Source organism: Ornithorhynchus anatinus, chromosome 21 (genome assembly GCF_004115215.2).
Source record: "Ornithorhynchus anatinus isolate Pmale09 chromosome 21, mOrnAna1.pri.v4, whole genome shotgun sequence".
NCBI classification, from domain to species: Eukaryota; Metazoa; Chordata; class Mammalia; order Monotremata; family Ornithorhynchidae; genus Ornithorhynchus; species Ornithorhynchus anatinus.
The window spans coordinates 5,496,818-5,511,000 of record NC_041748.1 but is presented as its reverse complement, the minus strand read 5'-3'; the positions used below and the strand labels follow the sequence as shown (position 1 = coordinate 5,511,000).

General features: G+C 45.2%; 1 protein-coding gene across 3 annotated transcripts in view; it reads left to right on the top strand.

Annotated features, from left to right (window-relative positions):
* The first annotated feature begins 227 nt into the window (after positions 1-227).
* Positions 228-14,183, top strand: part of LRRFIP2 (LRR binding FLII interacting protein 2) — a 97,737-nt gene continuing 83,781 nt past the window's right edge. For all 3 annotated transcript variants that reach the window (XM_039915034.1, XM_039915035.1, XM_029048987.1), the window contains exon 1: positions 228-246. The gene's annotated coding sequence lies outside the window, so the exon portion shown is untranslated. The remainder of the gene's footprint in view (positions 247-14,183) is intronic.

Sequence of the window (14,183 nt, the reverse complement as noted above, 5' to 3'; positions counted from 1 at the left end):
AAGCATTAGGTACAGTGCTCTGCACACAGTAAGCGCTCAGTAATTACGACTAAGATATGAAATTCCTCGATTTGCCGAGTTGTTGCATGAAAATTTCACCTACTTTTTTTTTCCATCATTCATTGCTAAGGGCCGACTCTAGTGAATGTAATGAGAGGCAGCATTAGTGGAAAGAGCACAAGCCTGTGAGTCAGAGAACCTGGGTTTTAATCCTGGCTCTGCCACTTGCCTGCTGGATGACCTTGGGTGAGTCACTTAATTTCTCAGTATCCTCATCTGCAAAATCGAGATTCAGTACCTGTATTCTCCCTGCCCCCTAAGGCTGTGATCCATGTGCGGGACAAGGATTGTGTCTGACCTGGTTATCCTCTACTTAGTACAGATCTTGACGTACTCTAAGCTCTGAACAAATATCATGACTAGTATTATTATTGCCATTATTATTACCATTAATAATAATTGTGAGCAAGGAATGTGTCTACTAATTCTGTTATATTGTACTCTCCCGATTGCTCGATACAGTGCTCTGCACACAGTAAGCGCTCAATAAATACCACCAGTCGATTGACTGAAGTGTTGTAGGCTGAGACAGACCTGGGCTTTGAATGCGAAACCGTTAACCAAATCGAACCTGATACAAATAAGGTGGGAAACCCAGAATGCTGAGTGACTATCTAAGAGTTTATTGGTAGCCGAATCGTTTCTCTCCTTCTTAAGAGCTGAACCTGTTTGTGACTCACATTTAGTACTTTGGGCCAAACTGTTCAAGAGCAAACCTCTTCAACCAGGGGGCTACAGCACCCTAAGGCATTGTGAGAATTTTGTGGGTCAGTGTGGAAATCTTGGAGAACTCTGGGACCATGTGGAAATCTTGGCAAACCTCTGGCGTTGAATGTGCAGATCTTAGAGAACTCTGTGGTGCAGTCTCTCTCCTTCCACCCACCAGTTGTATCTATCACCAAATTCTGTCGGTTCCACCTTCACAACATCTCTACAATCCACCCTTTCCTCTCCATCCAAACTGGAATCCTTTTAATCCAAGCATTTATGCCGTCCCGCCTTGATTACGGCATCCGCCTCCTCGCTGACCTCCTGGCCTCTTGTCTCTTCCCACTCCAGTCCATATTTCACTCTGCTGCCTGGCTCATTTTTCTACAAAAGCATTCAGTCCATGTTTCCCCACTCCTGAAGAACCTCTAGTGGTTGTCCATCCACCTCCGCATCGAACAGAAATGCCTCATCATCAATTTTAAAACACTCAATCAGCTTGCCCCCTCCTACCTCACGTCACTAATCTACTCCAGCCCAGCCCACACATTCTTCTCCTCCAGCGTCAGTTTACTCACTGTGCCCTGATCTCGTTATCTCACCACTGACCCTTTTCCCACATCCTCTCCTTAGCCTGGAACTCCCTCCTACTCCATGTACACCAGACCATCACTCTCTCCACCTTCAAAGCCTTATTAAGGTCACATCTCTTCCAAGAGGGCTTCTCTGATTAAGCCCTCTTTTCCCTGGCTTCCTCTCCCTCGTGTGTCATCTACCTACTTGGATCTGTGACCTTTAGACATTTGGTATTCGCCCCACCCTCAGCTGCACAGCACTTATGTACTTAGCTTTAAATTATATATTATAAATTACTTATTTATTTACATTAATGTCTGTCTCCTCTAAACTGTAAAGTCTTTTTTTTTTAATGGCATTTGTTAAGGGCTATGTGCCAGATACTTTTCTCAGGGTAGATTCAAAGTTGGACCCAATCCATGTCCCACTTGGGGCTCACAGTCTTAATCCCCATTTTACAGATGAAGTAAATGAGGCACAGTTTACCCAAGGTCACACAGCGGACAAGTGGTCGAGCTGGGATTAGAACTGAGGTTCTACTGACTCCCAGGATCAGGCTCCATCCACTATTTATACCACGCTATGGCTTACGCTGCTCTTTATGGGCAAGGAACATGTCTGCCCATACTCTCCCAGGCAGTTAGTACGGTGGTCTGCAAATATCAAGCACTCAGTAAATACGACTGATTGGTGCAGTGTGGAAATCTTGGAGAATTTTGTGGTACAGCGTGGAAGTCTTGGAGAGCTTTGTGGTGCAGTGCGGAAATCTTGGAATAGCAAGGAAGAAGTTCTTCCACCAGACTGTGAGCCCGTTATTGGGCAGCGATTGTCTCTATCAGTGGCCGAATTGTACATTCCAAGGGCTTAGTACAGTGCCCTGCACATACTAAGCGCTCAATAAATACTATTGAATGAATGAATGAATGAATAAGCTGAATCAGTGATTTTATTGAGCACTTACCACGTGCAGAGCACTGTGCTAAGCACTTGAGAGCGTACACAGCTAGCAGGTACATCCTCTGCTCACAGTTGAATCAATCAGATTCTGCCAACTGTGTTCTGTTGTACTCTCCCAAGTGTTTAGTACAGTGCTCTCCACACAGTACGTGCTCAATAAATACGATTCATTGATTTTCAAAGAACGGGGGCCCAAAAAGAGAGACGACTAGCCAGGCCAAGGCTGGAGAACTTTGGGATTCTGAATGGAAATCTGTGGTACATTGTGAAAATCTTAGAAACCTTTGGGTGCAATCTTTCTCATGCTGTCCACCTATTGTTTTTGTCACCACATCCTTTTGGTTCTATCTTCACAACATCTCTACAATCCACGCTTTCCTCTCTACATTAATCCAACTACTTATGCTATCCCACCTTGATTACTGCAAGGGAAGTTGATCCACTGTGTGGAAGTTGCCATTCACAAGCCTCAAGGCTTTTATGCGCTCAAACTGAAACAAATTTGACAAGTCTCCCCCAGCTTGGGAAGGTTGGAAAGCACGAGTCATGGCCGATCATGATTCATTCAGGGACCCGCATTCTCTGCAAAACCAGCATCATGTTTTCCCTCGAACCAGGTTGCGTTCTTCTGGCTCCCTCTCCATTCTGCTCTTGGATCTATGACCTTTAGACACTCGAGCAAAAGCGTGGGCTAGAGGAGAGAGCACAGGCCTGGGAGGCCAGAAGGATCTAGATTCTAATCCTGGCTCGTCCATGTGTCTGCTTGGGGAAGTCGCTTCACTTCTCTGGGCCTCAGTTCCGTGTCTGGAAAATGGGAATTAAGACTGAGCCGCATATGTAGGAAAGGAGTGTGTCCAAAACAATTACCTCGTCTCTATCCTTGCACATAGTAAGTGCTCAATAAATATGATCGATTGATGATTTGATTGTTTGCCTTAGTGTCCCCAGCTACGAAGGGAAGGGGTTGGAGAGGGGGCTTGTTTCTTGCTCTGGAGTCCTTGAGCGTCTGGTTTAGAGAAACAATGTGGTCTACTGGATAGAGCACAAACCTGAGAATCAGAAGGACCTGGATTCTAATTCCGGCTCCGCCACTTGTCTGCTGTGGGACCTTGGGCAAGTCACTCCACTTCTCTGTTCTTCAATGACCTGATCTGTAAAATGGGGATTGATTGTGAGCCCCGTGTGAGACATGGACTGTATCCAACCCACTTAGCTTCTATCTTCCCCAGTGCTCGGTACAGTACCATTGATTGGTGTGGTGAAGCCAGGATCAGAACCCAGGTCCTCTGACTCCTAGGCCCATTCTGTTTTTCCTCTAATGCCACACTGCTTTTCGATGAGGAGTTTGGCATTGCCAGTCACGAATCAGGAAAAGGGACTCAGAGTCACCGTTGACTGTCCTTTAAATCTCCGGTTCAGGTTCTGACAGCAACCAAAGAGGCCAAGGGAGCCGGAAGGCCAGAGAAAGCCAAGACCAAAGGCAGAGTTGTGCCGCCACATAAAACCTCGGTAGGCCCACAGCTGGAACTCATACCTTGGGCAGCGCCCGTCACCACATCTGAGGAAGGACAAAATCCGAGCCGGAAAAGGAACAGAGAAGGGCAACCCAGATGATTAAGGGGATGGAACAGCTTCCAAATGAGGACAGGCTGAAAATATTAAGATCCTTTAGTCTAGGAAGAGGCAGTCTGAGAGGGAATGTAATTGAACCCTTCTAAAGCAATTGACGGGTGCGGAAGGGTCAAGTGAATTGCTCTTATTCAAATCCCACAGCCTCGGGATGAGGGGGCCCCGGAAACTTGAGGGAGATCAGTTCAAAAACAGAAGTTCTGAGGTCAAAAACAAATCCCCCACAACATCAGGATGAGGGGGCCATTGACGCTCGAGGTGGATAAGTTCAACTTTAGTTTCAAGTTCAAAAACAGATGCCACAATATCAGGATGAGGGGGGCATTGAAGCTTGATGTGGATAAATCCAAAAACAGAAGTCCCAAGTTCAAAAACAAATCTCCTCCAACATCAGGGTGAGGGGGCTCTTGAATAAGTTCAAAAACAAAAGACAACACTTATCCACCCAGGTAGTAAGTATATGGTACGCGTTACCTTAGAAAGGAGTGCAGGCAGAAAATACCAGTAGGATCAAGAGGCGTTTGGAAAAATTCATGGAAATATGAACAATAATAATAATTGTGGTATTTGTTAAGTACTTACTATGTGCCAGACAGTAAACTAAGCACTCGGGTGAATACAACCAAATCAGATTGGACAAGGTCCCTGTCCCAGATGGGGCTCACAGTCTCAATCCCCACTTTACAGATGAGGTAACTGAGTCACGGAGACATGAAGTGACTTGCCCAAGGCCACACAGCAGACAAGTGGTGAAGCTGGAGGTTATTCAGTGGGGGGTAGGGGGAAGAATTAGGGATATTAGATGGTCATCTGTAGCACTGAACATTAGAGAGGGCAACCATCCAAATAGTAAATAATAGTACCAGTAGTAGTAATAATAATAATGATGATGATAATTGTGGAATTTAAGTGCTTACTGTGTGCTAAGCATGTTACAAGACACCGGGCTAGATATCAGAGGGCAGTGTGAAGAGTAAGTCCCCCAAAGGAGCAGATTCAAGTGCAAATCTCTGCCAAAGCCAGATAGTGTTCCAGAAACAGGCCAGTTTTTTTCAAGAATTTTGGCATTTTGAATGTCAGATGGATGAGGTTATCCCATATTTTGACTTTGCTACTTGCTTTCTTTCCCTCAGTCCTTTTCTCCTCCCCTGTATTTGTTCTCTTCTTTTCCGAGATGCCTACTCGGTGGTCCTTTTTTCCCTTTAAGGAAGCAGCGTGGCCCTGTGGGAAGAACACACACCTAGGAGTCAGAGGACCCGAGTTCTAATTCTGGCTCTGCCATCTGTCGCTGTGTGACCTCAAGCAAGTCCCTTCGTTCTCTGTGTCTGAGTTCCCTCACCTGCAAATGGGTCTGTTCTCCCTCTTACTTAAACTGTGAGCTGTATATGGGATCTGATGCTCTTGTATCTACCCAGGAGCTTAGTACAGTGCTGGGCACTTAAGAGGTGCTTAACAAATGTCAAAATTCTTACTGTTATTTTTCCTGACCGTCTGTGTCGGGGGAGGGCATTTATCTTGAGCTTAGTCTCCTAGAAGCAGCATGGCTTGGTGGATAAAACACAGGCCTAGGAGTCAGAAGGTCTTGGGTTCTAATCCCCACTCTGCCGCTTGTCTGCTGTGTGACCTTGAGCAAGTCACTTCACGTCTCTGGGCCTCAGTTCCCTCATTTGTAAAATGGGGATTGAGACTGTGAGCCCCACTTGGGAGAGGAACTGTGTCCAACCTGATGGGCTTGTATCCACCCCAGCGCTTAACAAATACCATAATATATTTTCTTTAGCCTAGTAATGTGGAACTCTCACTCCATTTTAGGGGCGGTCACCCCCCACCTCCCCTGCCCTGGCCCGCAGCCAGGAGCCAAGTAAGATCTTTTTCCCGCACCCAGAGGAGGGTGTAGCTAAGAGGGAGCGGCAAAATAAAAGCTTTGACAGGGCCCTGTCAGCAAGGCTGATGAAAGGCCTTTTTTCCCTATTGCTTCAGTGTAGGTGGGGAGGGAGATCTTAAGCTATTTAGTTGCGTCTTTGGAACATTTCTGCTCCTTCTGAGGAAGAATCTGTTGTAGGGCTGGATTGGTCCCATCACATTTCAGGAAGAAAAATCACAGTTGTGCAACAATAATAATCATAATTATTATGGTATTTGTTAAGCACTTACTGAGAGGCACCGTTCTAGCTGCTGGGTGAATATAAACAAACCGGGTTGGACACATTACCTGTCCTATGTGGGGCTCACAGTCTTAATCCCCATTTTACAAATGAGGTAACCGAGGCAGAGAGAAATGAGGTGACTTGCCCAAGGTCACACAGCAGACAAGTGGCGGAGATGGAATTAAAACCAATAACCTTCTGACTCCCAGGTCCGTGCTTCATCCACTAGGCCATGCTGCCTCTCAGGAGGGTCTGCAGTATGGTCCAGGGCTGTTGGACACAAGTGGACTCTTAGAAATGGGAGGAGAATTGACAAATCAATGGTATTTATTGTGCAGGGCACCATATTCAGCGTTTGGGAGAGTAGATAGTAACGGAGTTGGAAGACACATTCCCTGCCCACAGAGAGCTTACAGTCTAGAGGGAGAGACAGACATGAACAGAAATAAATTACAGATAGCATAAGCGCTACGGAGCCGAGGGAAGGGGTGAATAAAGGGCACAATTCCAAGTGCAAGGGCGTTTTAGAAGGGAGGGGGAAAATGTCCCTCTCTAGTTGGACCTGTGTACACTGTTACCTCGTGCACAGGAAATTCTAAGGGCAATGGATTTCTGTCAACTGAAATCCACTGAGGGTTCTGGGCCAGGTGTATTTGTATTTTCAGTGAAGATGGGGCACCCACAATAATGATGATGATGATGATGATAATAGCAGTATTTGTTAAATGCCAGTATAAGCTCATTGTTGGCAAGGAATGTGTCTTTTCTAATTGTACTCTCCCAAATGCTTAGTACGGTGTTCCTCACACAGTAAGCGCTCAACAAATAAAATCGAATGAATGAGTGAATGTAACACCGTACTAAGCGCTAGGGTAGATACAAGATCATCAGATCCCACATGTGGCTCCCAATGTAATTAGGAGGGAGATCAGGGATTGAATCCCCATTCTGCAGATGAGGGAACTGAGGCCCAGAGAAGCGACGTGAACTTGGCCAAGATCACACAGCGGACGAGTGTAAATCCTAATCTAACAAGGATTAGAACCCGGGACCTCCGACTCCCAGGCCCGTGGTCTTAAAACTAGACTTTGCTGCTCCCAGTTGATTTCTGTGAATCAATCCCTCTGGAAATCTCTCATTTCTCTGCCCACGTTGCCCTTATTTTTGGTTCCACATGACATTTTTCAGTCCCGCACTAGGCCGCCAGCTCCTCGAAGGCCGGGATCGTTTCTACCAATTCAGTTGCATTGCAGGCTCCTGAGTGGTTCGTCTGCTCTCAGGGTTGTACCTGGGGAACTTCCAGTACTCTAACAGTCTCAAATATGGGAGGGAGAGTCAAGCAGAGGCCTATCTATTCCATTCCTAGATCGGCCAGTGGCAAGCGAGTGGAAGGCCATCTGCTACAAGTCAAAACTCACCCGTGCCGGGCAACAGTGGCAAGGGAGAGAGTCGAAGGCGGAGACTCAAGTTTACTGTGCGGGAGGAGACGATGGTAAACCACTTTCGGATTTTTACCAAGAAAAGTCTATGAATAAGCTACCAGAACCATTGCAGATGGAGGTGGGGCGTTCTGGGAGAGATGTGTCCATGGAGGAGCTGTGGGTCGGGGGCGACTCGACAGCATAAGATAAATGCTTAGTACAGTTCTCTGCACGTAGTCAGTGCTCAATAAATCCTTTTGATTGATTGATTCTTTTGTTCTCTGTTACACCCTCACTCCATCCCAGCTCACCCCTCCCTCTCTGGACTTTAGTTGTCCTGATTGTCTTCTCCTAAGGTATTTCTTAAATTGGTTTCTCTTGCTCTTCTCCTGCTAACTCCTCTGCCTTTTCCTGCCCATGCTGTAGCAGATAGAGCATGGGCCTGAGAGTCAGATGACCCGGGTTCTAATCCTGCCTCCTCCACTTATCTGCTGTGTGACCTTGGGCAAGTCACTTCACTTCCCTGGGCCTCGGTTCCGTCTTCTGTAAAATGAGGAATAAGTCTGGGAGCCCTCTGTGGGATAAGGACCGTGCCCAACCTGATTATCTTGTATATATCCCAGCGCTTAGTGCAGTGTCTGGCACATAGTAATCACTTAACAAATGCTACTTAAAAAAAATGCAATGGAACGGACTGGACCAGTATTCTTGGATGGGAGGAGGACCTAGACTTAAAAGACAGCTGTAAAATCTCTTTTACTGTGTGGAAGAAGGCGATGGTAAACCACTTCCGTATTGTTACCAAAAAAGCTCCGTGGATACACATACCAGAATGACTTTATGACAGAAGATGGGACGTTCTGAAGAGGGTGTGTCCAAGGAGTCACTGTGGGTCGGAAATGACTCGACAGCATTTGAAGAAGAAGAAACTCACAGAGGGTCAGGTCTTTGAATTATTTGAGAAGCAGCGTGGCTCAGTGGAAAGGACCCGGGCTTGGGAGTCAGAGGTCATGGGTTCAAAATCCGGCTCTGCCACTTGTCAGCTGTGTGACGGTGGGCAAGTCACTTCACTTCTCTGGGCCTCAGTTACCTCATCTGTAAAATGGGGATTAACTGTGAGCCTCACGTGGGACAACCTGATGACCCTGTATCTACCCCAGCGCTTGGAACAGTGCTCTGCACGTAGTAAGCGCTTAACAAATACCAATATTATTATTATTATTCAGAAAGTATTTTCTCAGGAACCTGTGTATTACATTTAGTTTCCCAGATTAACTCTCTCCAATTGCTTCAGGGCATAATTATTGGACTCTTTGTTTTTTTACCTTTTTCTTTTGACTTTCAAAAACAAAAAATCTCCCGTGGGGGAATTCTGTTTTTATATTCACTCCACCTGACGTGACCTCTGCATCTCCACTTCCGCATTCATTCATTCATTCAACGGTATTTATTGAATGCCTACTGGGTGTAGAGCACTGTACTAAAGACTTGGGACAGTATAATAGAACAATAAAGGGATACATTCATGGCCCACAGTGAGCTCATATTACTGGTGTGTTCTCCAGTTGTATTTGACTTCTGGTTGTTGTTGCTCAATCTTCTTGAGGCCCCTCATGCTCACAGTCCCCGCCGTCCATCCAGAGTAAAAGAGGATGGTGGGTTGGGTCTCGGGATCCTTGAGCTGGAGTGGAAGACGGTAAGCCCATTGTGGGGAGGGAACATGTCTGCTAATTCCAAATAAATACTCCCCCCCAAAAAAGCCAAAAGAGTCACCATAGAGTCACTAACCCGGGAGGCAAAAAACTGAAAGAATCAACATGGCCTAGTGGATAAAGAACAGGCCTGGGAGTCTGAGGACTTGGGTTCTAATCCCGGCTCCACCACTTTTGTTGTGTGACTTTGGGTAAGTCACTTCATTTCCCTGGGCCTCAGTTATGTCATCTTTAAAATGAAGAAGACTTTGAGCCCCACCTGGGGCAGGGACTGTGTCCAATCTGATTAGCTTGTATCTACCCCAGGGCTTAGAACAGTGCTTGACCGATAGTAAATACTTAGCAATACCATCATCATCATTATTATTATCAGTGGATAGAGAACAGGCCTGGGATGCTGAGGACCTAGCTTCTAAACTCAGCTCCACTACTTATCTGAATAGTTATCTCAGGCAAGTGACTTCACTTTTCTGTGCCTCACTTCCTCAACTGTAAAATGGGGACTCAATTCCTGTTTCCCTTCCTGCATGAACTATGAGCTTCATGAGGGGTAGGGACTGTGTCTGACCTGATTTAACTTGTATCTTACCCCAGCACTCAGTCCTTGACACCAAATCATTTAACAAATACACGTAAAAAAATAGAGATATCAAACAAAAACAGGTACTAGTGGTGAGTTTGGGAAGTGAGAAAATTCAGAACCCCAGATAATTTGCAGGTTTTTGCTGGCATACATAAATATAGGAAGAAAGGGATAACTCAACATTTCTCCTTCCTCTCTCCCATACCCTTTCCTGAGCAATATCACATTCCTTTTAAGGCAACTTCCATCCCATTGCAAGTCAGCCAGTTCTGACCCTTCTTCTCTGGCTCACTGCCTGGAGCAAGACGATAAGTAAAAGATCTTTTCATCGAGTCCAGTTTGGCACATTTGTCTTTTTTTTTCTTCCAAGAATGCCCCAGGGCAATTATTTCAAGAAAATAGTTTTATTCCACAAAAACCTGGTCCACAGAATAGTTGGTTGGTTCCAGAAAAAGGTGCGTTTATACGATTTTTTTTTCTTTTTTTGCCGTTACTTCATGTTCCAGCAAGACTAGCGTCCGTGACATCATTCCATAATGCATTCTGGGAACATTGCAAGCGGACCACTTCGTTCTCGCTTATTTGAAGGGTTGTGAATGTCTGGGAGAGAAGGCAAATATTAGCGGCGTTTCTCCTACTAGAGTGTAATCAAATTCAGCCTCAAAATAAACATTTTTATCTGTAAGCTACCTCCTTGAAACCTTTAGCAATTTATTGAGCACTTTACTATGTGCAGAGTACTGAACTAAATGTTTGGGAAAGTGCAATTCAACAGAGTCGGCAGACTTTAAAAGCACCAATAAATAATGGAAAAGTGCAGTAGTGACTTCTCTATACCCTTTACAAACCTTTCAAAAGCAGTAGATCTGGAGAGTCACTAAGAAAATAGATTCAAATCAATCGGTCATATTTAACGAGCGCTTTCTGTGTGCAGAAAGCTTGGGAGAAGGACCATAAAACAATATAACAGACACATTCCCTTCCCACAGCAAGCTTACAGCTTAGAGACCGGCTTAAAGGACTAAATGTAGGTGATACGTGATTCTCCATATACATTCTGTTCTTCCCTTTAAAAGTAAATGACAAAAGAATCGAAGTGCCCCCTTTGGGGAATGGATTCAGTTAGAGACATAAAAGAGTTTAGCCGTCTGTAATATGACCATGTTAACCTCTCTGTTCTTTTTTAATCTGAGCTCCACTTTTTTCGAACGTTTCTTTTGAAATAGATCATCCAAAGGTGCACTTTCTCCTTTTACAGCAGAATAAAGTCGACAGTTCAGTGGCAAAAATATCTGGGGGGAAAAGAATTCAGCTTGGTGAAGCCTGGCTTGACGTCCTTGACTAGTGTGGAGGCAGGTTTCTTTTCAGTAGATGTGAAGTTTTTAAGCTTTTGTTAAATTGGTGAATGTGTGGAGGAGAAATGGAAAGAAATGAGAAGCAGTGTAACCTAGAGGAGAGAGCACAGCCTGGGAGTCAGGAGGACCTGGGTTCTAATCTCGGCTCTGCCACTTGTCTGCTGTGTGACCTTGGACAAGTTATTCACTTCTCTGGGCCTCAGTTATCTCACCTGTAAAACGGGGATTAAGATTGTGAGCCCTGTGTATTCATTCATTCATTCGTATTTATTGAGCACTTTGTGTGCAGAGCACTGTACTAAGAAGTTGGACAGTACAATAGAGCAGTAAAGAGAGACAATTCCTGCCCACAGCGGGCTCACAGTCTAGAGGTGGGGAGACAGACATCAAAACAAGTAAACCGGCATCAATATACGTGGACTGTGTCCAACCTGATGATCTTTCCCAGGGCATAGTACAGTTCCTGGCACATAATAAACACTTAAAAAATGCCATTGAAAAAAAAAAGGTTTGTGTCCAACACCCTTTGTCAAGCCATTGGTAAGGCAGGGTGTGTTCCTTCAAATATATGATGCCGTTGAAACTCTTCAGCCCTGTTCAGGATCTCATAGAGAAGCAGCGTGGCTCGGTGGAAAGAGCAAGAGCACGGGCTTGGGAGTCAGACGTCATGGGTTCGAACCCCGGCTCTGCCACTTGTCAGCTGTGTGACTGTGGGCAAGTCACTTAACTTCTCTGTGCCTCAGTGACCTCATCTGTTAAATGGGGATTAAGATTGTGAGCCTCACGTGGGACAACTTGATTGCCCTGTATCTACCCCAGCGCTTAGAACAGTGCTCTGCACATAGTAAGCGCTTAATAAAAACAAACATTATTATCATGATCTGTATTTGGGGTTTTGTCAGCTGGTGCTGTTTTCAAACACACACGGAGTTTGTTTTCCTTGAAATGGATACTGACTCATTATAACCAGATAGGTTTGGAGGACTGAGTAATAAACCATCATCTGTCTTTATTCGGGTTAAGGAAGAAACAAGCAACAAATGTCCCCTCACCCCACCCCCCCAGCTCTGTGGAAATAAGAAGCGGTGTCATATAAAACGGGGCTGTCCTGAATTATCACTTGGGTAACCTCTTCCTCTGGGCAAAGGGAAGGATGGTATAAGAAAGTGGTTTCATTGGATCATGACAAGCAGTAAGGCCTAGTGGATAGAGCAGGGGCCTGGGAGTCAGAAGGACCTGGGTTCTAATCCCGGCTCCACCACTTGTCTGCTGTGTGACCTTGGGCGAGTTATTCACTTCTCTTATTCACTGTGTGACTGTGGGCAAGTCACTTAACTTCTCTGTGCCTCAGTTCCCTCATCTGTAAAATGGGGATTAAGACTGTGAGCCCCACGTGGGACAACCTGATTCCCCTATGTCTACCCCAGCGCTTAGAACAGTGCTCGGCACATAGTAAGCGCTTAACAAATACCAACATTATTATTATTATTATTACTTCTCTGCGCCTCAGTTCCCTTACCTGTAAAATGGGGATAAAGACTGTAAGCCCCATGTCGGACAGGGACTATGAACAACCTTTCATTCATTCTTTCAATCGTATTTGACTTACTTTGTGCAGAGCACTGTACTGAGAGCTTGGGAGAATACAGTATAACAATAAACAGACACATTCCCTGCCCACAGCGATCTTACAGTCTGATTACCTTGTATCTACCCCAGTGCTTAGAACAGTGCTGGGCACATAGTAAGCACTTAACAACCCAATTATTCCTATTAATAAATATAGATTGATTATTCATACTGTGTATTTATCCAGCAGTCCTTTTGAGTATTGTTGCATTTGCAGAAAGCCACACACAGTGTCAGTGTCATTCCTGTTGGCCCTCAGCTTGAAGCTCTCTTCATTCATTCGGAGATCTCTGGGATCTAGAGGCCAGGTCCAGGCTAGGGGGGTGAGAAGGCGGCTCTGAGCCTCAACTCTGATTCAGAAAACATATTTTTAAGTGGCTCTTTCCACGTGCCCTAGTGGAAAGAGAACAAGTCTGGTAGTCGGAGGACCTGGGTTCGAATGCGGTCTTTGCCCCTTGTCTGCTCTGCGACTCCGGGCGAGTTACCGAACCTGGAGGCAGTTTTCTTGTCAGTAGATTTGAAGTTTTGTTAGATTGGCAAAGTTTGAGAGGTTTAATCCTGAAGTTACTGTGCCTCAGTTTCCTCATCTGTAAAATGGGAATTGTAAGTTGTTCTCCCTCCCCACCAGGCTGGGAGCCCCTTGTGCGACAGATTTTATCCGATCTGATTATCCTGTGTTTACCCAAGGGCTTAATACAGTGGTTGGCACACAGTAAGTGCTTGCCAAATACCACAATTATTATTATTATTATTACTATTTTTATTACTAAATTAGAGTGAACCCATTAAATTGAGTTGAGAGTTTTGAATCAAAATATTGGCAGAGAAGTACTCCACTCAAGAACTTCACCCTAATTTGCTCCCTGTATTCACCACCCATCTCAGCCCCACAAGCACTTATTCATTCATTCATTCACTCATATTTATTGAGTGCTTACTGTGTGCGAAGCACTGTACTAAGTGCTTGGGAGAGTACAATACAACAGACGCATTCCCTGACCGCAATGAGCTCACGGTTTAGAGGGATGTGTACTTACGTATGTACTTATGTACATATGCACTCATAGGCATATCTGTAATTTATTTATATTAATGTCTGTCTTCCCCTCTGGATTGTGAGCTCATTGTGGGCAGGGAATATGTCGACCGACCCTGTTATAGTGTCCTCTCCCGAGGGCTTAGTACAGTGTTCTGCACACAGTGAGCGCTCAGTAATTACCATTGATTGATTGGGCTGGGGGATGGAGGGTTTGTTCCTTTTGGAATCTGGGGAACCTTGAATTCTCCAATGGAGTTGGAAGTGTCAGAGACTCATTCATTCCAGATCCACTGTATAATCTGGGGCCAGATTAATCAGATGGCCCTTTCTCCTCCACTCATCTCTCGTCCTTTTAGCTCTTCTAGCT